Source organism: Stegodyphus dumicola, chromosome 8 (assembly GCF_044657685.1).
Source record: "Stegodyphus dumicola isolate Sdum_Otavi_A_Nest chromosome 8, ASM4465768v1".
Taxonomy (NCBI): Eukaryota; Metazoa; Arthropoda; class Arachnida; order Araneae; family Eresidae; genus Stegodyphus; species Stegodyphus dumicola.
Genome location: NC_140775.1, coordinates 51,875,269 through 51,886,901, shown reverse-complemented (window position 1 = coordinate 51,886,901; position 11,633 = coordinate 51,875,269). Strand labels below are relative to the sequence as shown.

The 11,633-nt window shown below is 32.0% G+C and overlaps 1 long non-coding RNA gene across 2 annotated transcripts; it reads left to right on the top strand.

Moving 5' to 3' along the window:
- The first annotated feature begins 276 nt into the window (after window positions 1-276).
- Window positions 277-11,332, top strand: LOC146995816 (uncharacterized). Of its 2 annotated transcripts, none has more exons than XR_015042840.1 (2): window positions 277-370; window positions 10,783-11,332. It is a non-coding gene; the product is annotated as an uncharacterized LOC146995816 (long non-coding RNA). The 2 variants fall into 2 exon arrangements; XR_015042839.1 differs by lacking the exon at window positions 277-370 and adding an exon at window positions 6,687-6,843 and having other exon boundaries at window positions 10,783-11,248.
- Window positions 11,333-11,633: the final 301 nt, after the last annotated feature.

Sequence of the window (11,633 nt, the reverse complement as noted above, 5' to 3'; positions counted from 1 at the left end):
GCGGAATTTTCCCCAACAATGTTAACTAGTTCTCGCATAGTTCAGAGGAAAACTATAACACAAATGTATAATAGCACGAGCCACGAAACAAACATTTACACTGACTTGCATTATCATAAATGAGCATTACTTTCTTTATGATGTTTACTATACCACAACTATTTGTTTGTACTTAAATTAAACCAAGCGCAGAAGTTTATTTTTATCTTCATTTCTCCGTATCCTAGAAGTTTATCTCAAATTTATTTCACAGAAATGCCTTAGCATTATCAGTGTCTAAAGATAAGATAGTGATCCTGAAAGAAACTAGGTTTGACTTTCCCATAACTCGCAATATTAGAACCTATTGGAAACGCAGAATTGTTTCCAGGTAAGTAATTTCACTATGTATTGATCTAAAGGATGCTAAAATTTAATTTCCCTTTTACGTACATATTTTCTCTTCTTTTCGGCATATTAAACAGATTTTTTAAATAGGAAACATATAATAAACATTTGTTATGATTATGCGTCATTTGTTTTACAATATTAAGAAAGTAATATAAAACCACCTGCTATTAAATGCACTAATTTCATGAAACCAAATTATGTTAATCCTAATTTCAGTTCACCAACCAACAAATCACTAGTTTTATCGCAATTGGTCGAATTGTTCATTTTTGTTGCAACAAACTTTGCAATCATTCCATGGAATGATTGCAAAGTTTATCTCATCCCAAATTTATAGTGGTATTTCTTGATCTATTCGTAACGATTATATATCAGATTTCGTTATGAATTTTGTTTCATCGGAGTTGGATCGGAAAATTATTGTTTTCTATTCTTGCTATTTTCTAAATATGGAGATTTATCTTTATTCGCTTTTTTCCTGCCTTTAATGCATTCATGGATAAAAACAAAATATGTTTTACATGGTGTGAAATATTGTTTCAGCTTACAAATAATAATAATAATATATTGTGTATTAATATAAAAAAATTACACGCTTCGATTGTATAATTCTCTTTAACTCTCTTTTAATAAATGTACGCAAACATCATCTTTAGATGTAAAATTAATGATAAATGACACAAATTCGGGAAAGAACATGTAGGTAGAAATCGTCGTATATTTGTTATACAGTTTTTATTTTATTGGTTAAAACTTAGTTTAATTCAGTATCGAGAGTGAGCATTATTTTTATATAAAATTATATTTAAATGTTTTCTCTCGGTGTATATCTTATTTAAATACGGATCGAGTGGACTATGGAATCTGTATAGCTTCGTCACACCGCTTCTATATGAATAAATATTTCATATGATGTTTCATATGATGAATATTTCATTCTCTTTCGATTATTTCAACTTAAATCTCATGGATATGCGCAAGTGACTATTTTTTTAACTTATTTCTGACTGTCGTATGGGACACTTCACAAGTATCTAGCTGGAATCTGAATAATTAGATACTAGGAACAATTTTATTTGTTTCTAAATTTTTCTAGAAATCTTCCTTTTTTATGAAAATTTTGCATATTCTTTAATTGTTTCTCAGGGAAGACTGAAGAAATTTTTTTTCTTCTCTTATGCCAAAAAGTGTTGAATTAAAACTAACTTTTTCTCGTTGTGTTCTAACGGCGGAAGATTCAGTTTATGAACATTGCGAAAGCATGGTATTTTATAGCATTTTAATCCCGTAAATTTAATGAAAGGTTGGAAAAACGTATTTTAAGTTGCAGTTAGTTGTGTGTAGAGTCGCAAGTAATGTTATTTTCTTCATGGGACATTCTTTTCATTTTCTTGTTATTTAAAGCCTGAGCATAATTTTTGGGAAAAGTCACGACGTTGAAAATTATTGAAGATCTTAGCTTATTTATATAATGAAAAAAGTAGTAATTTTGATGGCGTAGGACGTAGATCCATATTGAAGAAGAAACATGGCAGCCCAGTAAGATTAAATATTCATTTTTATTTCAACTTACATTTGTGGGCACATTTATTTGGCACTCTAATCATGCCTGCTCGAGAACAATTACATTTTTGATACTTTGCGATAGGAAGAGAGCAGAGCGAAATAACCTGTTAACAGGAAGAGAGGTAGAAGCTAAAGTGCGCAGCTATCCAATATGAAGTCTTAACAAGAAAAGGTTTGGGTTTAGGTTGCTTATGAAGAGAAAAATTTCTGTTTTCGAAATTTTGAGTAAGCAGGAAAAAACGAAATGCGCAGTTCGTAACAATAGTATTTATAATAAAAATTTATTTAATCAGATTGGCTGATATTTCATCGCATTTCAGGCATGATTACATAAAAGGATCGATTTTCAGATGACGCACTTTAGATTCTAGGACAGAAAGGAGACTCGACCAAATTAAAAAACAGGATTTAAAAGGACAATTGCTAAAGTTGGTAATTTTTTTATATTTTATATCTTATATAGATATGTATTTAGTTATTTTTTAGGCTGAATAATCGTACCAACATAGTTTCTATGTATAATCTTCGGTGACATAACTGTCGCACCATTTTCCCTTGCCATAGACAAGTGATACTTGGGTGCTAGAAAATCCGTTATTCTTCTCAATGTCATTTAAAACTTTGATCACTGATATTAAAAACTGGTCTTAGATTTTGAATTATTTGTTTCTAAACATATACATTATTAATGCATTTTCAATATATGCAAGCTTTGCTCAGTTACTCAGGATGTAGAACTTTTTTGCAGTTTATTGTCGAAGTAAATTGGTAATATTCTCCCTGGATGCGAAATAATTTTTGGAGCATAGTTAGTTATTTTTGTTTGTTCGACTTTGTTAATTCATATACCGTACTCAACTTTACTAAAAAAGTGTAATAAAGTGACCAAAAAGTAATTTCTTACTACTATGAACGCTGATTGAATGATCGATAGGTGTTCATTTCAGTAAAAATTTCTAATTGCTTATAGGAATGATGACTGAAAAGTCAGTGTGCTTTTTTCCATTTTTTAAAGTCCAAAAAAATGTTATTACGATTTTCAATATATGTGAATAATTTTAGCGAGATTATATTTAACTAGAAAGCCCGGCGGTCATACGAAATGACCGCTGTTCTAGATATTATAAATTGTAATTAAAATTATTTGTGCAAAGGTGTCTGCTAATTCAAACCCAGGGCAGGCGGCGAAGACGCCTCTTTGCTTACTGCCCCACGGGGTTTCCCCCTTCTACTTGCTTAATTGCTTAAAGTAGAGTGCAATAAAGGAAACCACTGGCGGTGCATTTCTTAAGAGCCACCGCTAGCTCATTAAATAAAGGTGATTTAAATAATAAAATGTTAATTCACATGTCAAAGATCTCTTTGTACACAGCATTTCTTGTGTAGATCTTTTCATCATTTTTGCTTGCCTTGCAGAGGACCATCAATTATTTTTAATTTTACGTCCATTCACGAAGTCTTGAACAGGAAACATAAAGTTGACCGTGTCCAAATGCAGGCTCATGTAAAAAAATGCCAACACGCTTAAGTGTTTGGCCCCTAAGACTTATTGATGATCATAGCAAAAGGCAAATTTTACAGGAAATTGTCTACGTCTCAATTGAAACGGCAACCCTGTGACGTGGCAACTTCACCCCATTGGCTAGTACAGTTAAGCAAGCAACCAATAAACTATCGGCGACAAACAGACACTTAAGCCGCATATATATGTATATGGGGTGAAGTAACATTATCTCCTCCGAAACGGCTGGCTCCCGGGCTTAGCGAAGCACACCGTTGGATTCCGCAGGTCCTTGGCACGTCATTTTGACCATTCGCGTCTTCGTGGGGCTTTAATTAGCCAAGATATTAATTAAAACTAATTTTCCCTAACATTTTCCACTTTCTTTCTTGGGTTTTTCATATTAGTGGGATTTGGCTATGTACCAAATTATTTTTTTTCAAATATTTACGCAACGGCGCCGAGTTGAAATTCGAGACGCGTATGGGAAACGCGTATTCGAGACGCGTGGGTTCCAAAAAATTCTCCGAATCCATCGATACCCTTCTCATCTTTCAACCGACATCTTTCAACAAGCGACTTTAATCGGTCGAGATATTAATTAAAAACTGCGGAAACGTTAATTTCCGGGTTCATTTTTTCCGAGTGGCAATAATAAACTATCGGCGACAAACACTTAAGGCGCTTATATATATAAAGAAAAAATGTTAAATTTATTTTATGTTAAATGCACATGCTCTTTCATTTTTAATTTTTCCGACTTAGCTTTCTCATACTATTCGTCACGCGCTGCACTGCACGGGGAATAAAACAATTTACAGTTACGCAAGCAACACACACTAGAGACGCATATATATAAGATACTGTGGTATCTCTTGTATATTGTAACACAAAATGCCTTAAGAAAGCGAAGCTTTCTCAGAAAAGTAAGCCTATTGGGGCAAGCGTATTTAACATTGAGGTAAATGGCTATTTCGAAAAATTGGGGAGATATTGCCAAGCTGGCGATTGTTTGGGCGATTAATTTCTGTCGCCAAATTTGGTGAGCATTTGCTTAAAATACATAAACTCGGCAGCCATTTGGGTCCTGTCCCTGGTGTAATTTTTACTGTAATTGATCCCTATATATTAACTGTAACCGTATCCGGCCATTTTATGTAACTACAATTGTATACGTTCGAGAAATGGAAGGTACTAGAGATTTCCCGCCAGCCGAGGAAACTGTATAAAACCGGAGAGAGGATCGGTTCCCGGTTTTCAGTTCAGAGCTGATTTCGGAGCAGTGAGAGATTGTGCAAGCTTCGTTGTTTGAATGCGCTTTGCACTGTATTGTGTTTAATATTATTAGTAGTGTAAAGTGGTAACTACTGATTGTGCTCTATTGTACTGATAAAAGTAGTACGAGTACTTTTATGGAAAGTTCCAGAACTGTAAAGTGTTTCTTTTGGAAAAATAAATTTAATCAAGCTATCATCGCACGCACGTAACAATAATAACACAGTTTGGTTACGTTGGAGTTAGTCAGGTTAAATTTTTTTTAATCTTTTTTTTATTTATTTTATACTATGTCCATAAGTTAAATGGTTAAACAATGGGTGTCCACCACACTTCACCACATCCATATCCATATGTCCATAAGTAAAATAAAAGTGAATTTCAAACAACTCATTCGTTAATTTTTAAAGCATGTTTCTGTTTTAGTCTTTGGCACATACTTTCTAATGGCGGAAAGTACTAGAATAATAAAATAGGTCTGAGAACTGCGAAAGAAAGGATAAAAAAGAAAAGCTATCTAAAATGAGAAAGAAATCTATGAGAACTAATAAATATCTCCCGGAAAAGTTACTGTATTCGATATTGCTTCTACAAGTTCTCAAATATCAGCCAATTCATCTGCTTTAGTTATTGGCAAAAAAGAACCATTCAGAAAAAGTAACAAGTCCGCATTTGATCATTCTTATAGTCAAATGTTATAAATGACGTTTCCAATGCAGCTGAAAGTTTCAATGTATCAGATGTAGCTAACATTAAGATTATGGATCATATTATTAATTTCTTCCCAAGTTTAGTGAAGTTACTTTCCTTAAGAAGAAAATGACCGACATCTTTCAACAAGTGACTATGTAAAAAAAATAATGAGGATGTAACTGTGTTGTTGTTAATTTATTCTGTTTTGAACAACAGTGTCTTATTTCTGTTGCCGATTGTTTGATATAAATCAATTTCTTTTGATATTTGATTGATATAATAAATAGAAGCATGCCTATGAAAAACGCACGAAAATAATACCTCACGCCAAAATGTTTTTTAAACAGTGGGAATGATACTGAGTTAGGATGGGAAACTGGATCGACAACTGGAATGAAATTATCTTTTGTTAATTGCTGAAAGTAATACCGCTCTTAGGTGAACGCTTATAAGATATATGCACCGAAGAACGAAAACTTTAAGAATTTGTTCAGTTGCTGGCATAGGTGGGGAGCCATGGAGCGAAGCATTTTGAAATTACTGGCTTTGTTTATTTGATTATGGCAAAGCTCGCGAGAACTATCTGCTCAAGTGGGAATGCATTCGTCGGAAACCTTTTTTAGCGTTAGGCCGTTAATCTGTAAAAGCCTGTAGATGCTTGTATTCTCACAGGTTAATTTTATCGAAAACTCGATGTACAATGGCGAGTATACAGCATAAAAAGTTCTTACCCGGCTTTTATTTTTGCAATAGTTGGTGGCGGAAACGTTACTTCCAGGTACAAAACTGTTTTAAATAATGCAAATATTTATATTTTGGATTTTTTAAATTTAAAGAAATCAATTTTATGAAAATTACGAAAAACGTAAAAGTGTGATTGGCTGTTAAATTAGATTATTCATTTATTGGTCCTAAATCCATATATGTTTCGCTCGACAGCTTTCGTTCTAGCTTATTATACAGGGTGTCAAACGGCTCTGAACGTACGAACGGCTCTGAACAAAGAAACTAACTAGCGTAATAGACAGAAGAACAGTAACAGCAGTAACTGACAGGGGGAGTAGTGAAAGGTAATTTTCCTAGGTTCCTTTTGAGGATATTAAATTTATACCATTTTAATATATACCTTGAATACTACCATGCTGCATTAATTTCTTTTCCATACATTATAATTTCTTTTTCCATTTTAGTAGCAAAAAAAGATTCGTTCTTATCTTCAGCTCCTTCACTAGTTTTATTGATTTTCGATTATATTCAGCAGGCATACAATATGGACAAGAAGGGGCAAAAATCATGCCAAAGTTATGCAAAAGAAACTCACAGAAGTACGGTACAAGGTTCCAAAAGCTATACTAGAGAGATTTGCAAAACTCCAGGATCTTTGCTGAAAAGTGTGTCAACGACGAAGGGAAATGAAAGTATGCAAGTTCGTCATACTGTAAAGGAGACGACGAAAACTAAAATTTATGATAAGCCTAAGGAATGTGGTGTAATAAAGGAGATGACAAGAACCAAGACTGTTTCGGCCAAAATTACCACCCCGAAAACCGATAAATTTTTTCTAAAAACAAATATTTTATTTTTATTTTTCCTTTCCTCTGTGTTATTTAAAGTAATTGCATTACTTTTCGTGTAAATTCTAAATAACCATTACTGTCTATAATTGCACAGCATTTATTAACAACATAGACAATGAAAACTCTCAGTGGTGTCTCGCATAACGAACATATTATAATTCCAAAACGGCGTTTATTAAGTGGCAAGCTTCTTCTTTTGCATTAAGTTGGAATGGAGATAATTATAATTCGTTATCGAGCGCAGTCCAAAATTTCGGTCATGAAAAAATTCACAGATCCTTAAAAACAGTTGGAAATTTTTCTACTTATCACGGCGCTGAAAATGGACATCATGAAGCTTTACTATATAAGCAAGAACAGCCGTAAGCAAAGTGCTTCTTCTTGTCCAGTAAGAATTGCCTTCTCCGTTAAGTCATTCTTTCTTCCTTTTCGATTCGACATTGCCTTAAATTAAGGTCAGTGGACAGTAAAAGTTATGCTCTTCCGAACTCTCGAGCTCAGTGACATTTCTTTTAGAAGTAAGAGAAAGTAAAACGCTTATTTCATTTATTTTCATTAGTTTAATATTTATTTTGAAGCAGACTACGACTTAGTGACGTCACTTAAGGATTTTGGGTAGAGAAGATCAAACCTTGTAGTACTTTGCCTTCTACCTTCCTGTTCATCACTTCAATGTCTACGGTTATGCGAAGAGCGTTCAGATCCTGTACCGGTCAACGAACGCTTTTGCGGTATTAAAAAATGTGCTGTTACCGTTTTTTTATTTTAGTAAGAAAAAGCGGAATCGGCGTTGCCTGAATTTCTATAGTGTCGACGTTGATGCTTGATTTCCTGAGTGATAAAAAATATATTTTAACAAAGGTTAAATATGAACACTGCTTCGTGGTCTGAGGCTAACAACTAAAATAACTTATTCTTTTTAAGACCGTATGGAGACACCAAGAATTTTGGGTTATGCTGTGGATTGCCCAAAGTTATAAATCCTCTTTATTTTTTCTTTAACAAAAACATAATCAATGCTGATAATTCTAAGGATAGGATTATCAGCATTGATTGATAAGGAATTTATTAATTTATTACTCATAAAAATATCTAGGTTCATACACACATATATATTTATACGTACGTATAGTATCTTAAAGCATTTTGTTCTCTATGCTATTATGAGTGTTCCGAATCTTTCACCACTAGTGGAAATCCCGGAAATGTTCGAGAACATCAGCTTGTACTTCGGCATGCAAGATGTTTTTCTACCTATTGTGAGCATTCGTTTTGAGAGGCACCATTGTATATTTGCGTGTATTTTACACAAATTATTATTTTTTTAAAAAAACAAATTTTAAACTGAATTAATTATAAATATATATCCGTTTGCATAGATGGATAAATATGAAAATAAAGTAAAAGGGAAAAATTAAAGAAGCTGATTTTTTTATGCGTGCTGAAATTTGTTTCATATAAGAGGCTGAAAAACAGATTGCACAATGAGTATTTAAAATAATTGTATATTATCAACCAGAAATCAGAGCATTTTACTTTAATCAGAGCATAAAAAGTAATGAATAATATTAATTATTATTGGCAAGGAATCCTCTAAATACCTCAGGAATTCATATCCGGATTGGAGGCACGTATTTTACAAAAATTTAACTTTCGGGTCTTTTTTCTCTTTTATCAATAAAATTCCTAGTACCATGCTTAAGGATTCCATTCCGGATTTGAATTCCTGTGATATTTACAGGATTCCTTGCCGTTGTGGTTTAATTTACATTGGTCAAATTAAGAGAGCTGTAAATTTCGCATTAAACAATATGAGCATATGTTAAAAAAAATGAAACACAGAATTCGTCTGTTGGTCAAAAAATCACATTTTCCATTTTTCTGCAGCCAAAATTATTCAAAAAACATCTTCCATTAGTGAATTAGATTTTCTAGAGGCGTTTCACATTAAAAAAATCTTTCTGTTCTAGTTAACGACCCTAATTCCCATCCTTCTTTACCTTTAGTCTTTAAGGAAATTATGCTTTAGTTTTCTTGCTTCACCAGTAGATGGCGCCAATAGCTTAGCTTCCTTTCAGCCATTTTTATCTTATCACCATATCTTATATCGTTTATTTGCACTTAGCCGGCTTGAAGAGCATGGTTCTGTAAGTTAAACCATCGAAACTAGTCCTGCAAAATTACAAATATTACTCTGATTTGTTTGACCTCTTCAAGAGTATACGAATGATAACAGCGAAAGAACTCGTTAAAAATGAGGTAAAGGTAATAAAAACAAGACAGTAATCTCTACGAGAGACAAAAAGCAAGCGACATAATGTGTTATGAAATTAAATTTTGATACAGTCGATTTCATAAATTTGTATATAAGATATCGATTTCATAAATTTGTATATAGTCTAACGTGAAGTACTTCGACTTATGCGAAGTATTAGATAAAACTTCACAATTGCCATTTGCAAAGTACTTCAATTTATGCTATTTTCTCATTTTACAAGTTTTTTTTATAAAGAAAAGACTTAAGTATGCAGCTGAGCTAGTTCTGATCATTCACGCGAAAATTCTTCATTCTTTATATGTAGTCTGACTTGTCTGTTTAGTGTATCTTCATAACATCATTAAGTGTATTTTATATAATGCTGAATGGAAATGATAAAAGTAGAGAAATGTAATGTAAACATTTTCTTTTCATTTTTAATACGTTTTTTATGAATTTAATTATAATTTCTTTCAATAATTTCTTTCAAGCGTGGAAAGGAATTTGCTGATGTATAGGTCTTCATTAGTTGCTGAATACTGCCATTTAACATTTTTTATACCTGATATGCAGTAACAGATAAAAATTGTTTTCTAATTTTTTAACTCCTTGGTAACGTAATATTCAGTCCGCCCTCGATCTAAAATACAACAAAAAATAAAACTAATTTTATACACCTCTCAGTCGCCATGTTGCTCAGTACTCTGAATAGCGATCGAGAGTCACCTGTCGACAGTGCAGTATTAAAAGTGCAAATGATAATTCTGTTATTAGGTACATAATATAATTTTAGTATTGCAGATGTTTATAAAGTGCTAGGCGATCATAAATCACAAGCATTATATGTTTTTAAATAATTATATAATTAATTTATAATATTGCTCGCTGATGATATTATTATACGAATAATTAACATCAGTTTCCGATATTATAGATTATGTAAATCGGAGATGTTGCTATCTACCTAAGGGGAGAGATGCCTTCGTGGATAAAAGAAATCTAACTTATATATATGTTACTCATATATAAAACGTAGAATGGACACATTTAAAGCTACAATTTATTCCTTTGTGTAGATAATAAATGAAAGATGTTATGCTGCATGAAAGGACAATAGTTGCCAAACCTCAGTTAAATATTTTTGATCTGAAATTAATATAGGCTAGGAAGCAATAGAAAATATTAATGAAACATAGTGTTTAGAAACTGAAACACATTTCTAGTGAAAGTCCTCATCTTCGATAAGAGTTATTCGGTTTCTGCATATTTGTTAAAAAACTTACTTTGTTTTTATTTTCCTAAAAAAAAAAAAAAAAAAAAAAAAAAAATTATCGATGCTGTTATTAATGGTAACTAAAATAATGTGACTGAGATTTATCTGAAAACAGAGATCATACTGTTTGCGCTTAAGAATTGAAATCAGTGCCAAGTTAAATCGAGTTTCACTATTATAGAACTATATTGCATTTGTAATGAAATGTAGTTATTTGTTCTACAATTCATTCTTTATATTTTTCTTATAGGTACTTCGAAAGCAATTGGTGGTAAAAGCAGTTCAATGAAGCGCAGCAACTAAAGCAGTGCGTCGAATAATTGAATTTGTGACATATTTTTGTTAGTCAGTATAGTCAAAATAAATCATTATTTCGATAAATTGTAGATACACATTCCTAATTAATAAGAAAAGATTCAATTTTTTAATATAACGTTTGTTTTAATTCTTTAATATGTTGCTATATTTCGTTGTATCATATTGTTTAGTTTGTTTCTGAATTTTTTAAAATTATTTCGATTCTGGATCAGCGATTAAAATAAGTGTAAATTATTTTGATTATATTAATAAATATTAAATTCACGTTATAAATTCTTATATTCGTTACATTATTTCTTTAAATATGATGCATGGCGATAACATTTGGTGGCAACATCGTTCTGTCGGAAAAATGATCCAGGCATGATGGCAAAAATAGTTAAGAGTGAGACTAATAACGCCTTTGTTGCTAATAAAAGACTTTTTATATCTTTTATAAGAAATACACACAGGAAAATTACATTGCATAGTCCTTTCTGGAATATTTAAAGTTTTCTCACCTCCAGATGTCTCATGAATGTATTTCTTTACATTTTTATTTATAGAAAAATGCATACATAACAATTTATCTAAGCCATTCTATTACAAAATTTGAAATCCTAACTAAAAGTTTCAACGAAACGCTATCCGTCGTATTTTTACTACATTACAAATTACAGTACTCAGTGATTTTTTGAGTAATTTAAAGTTATTTTCAGTTGCTGTCATAATATTATAAATTAATTGCAGTTCCTGATTTAAGGCACTAGCTATTTGGTACTTAATAGCATGTACCTTTTTCAG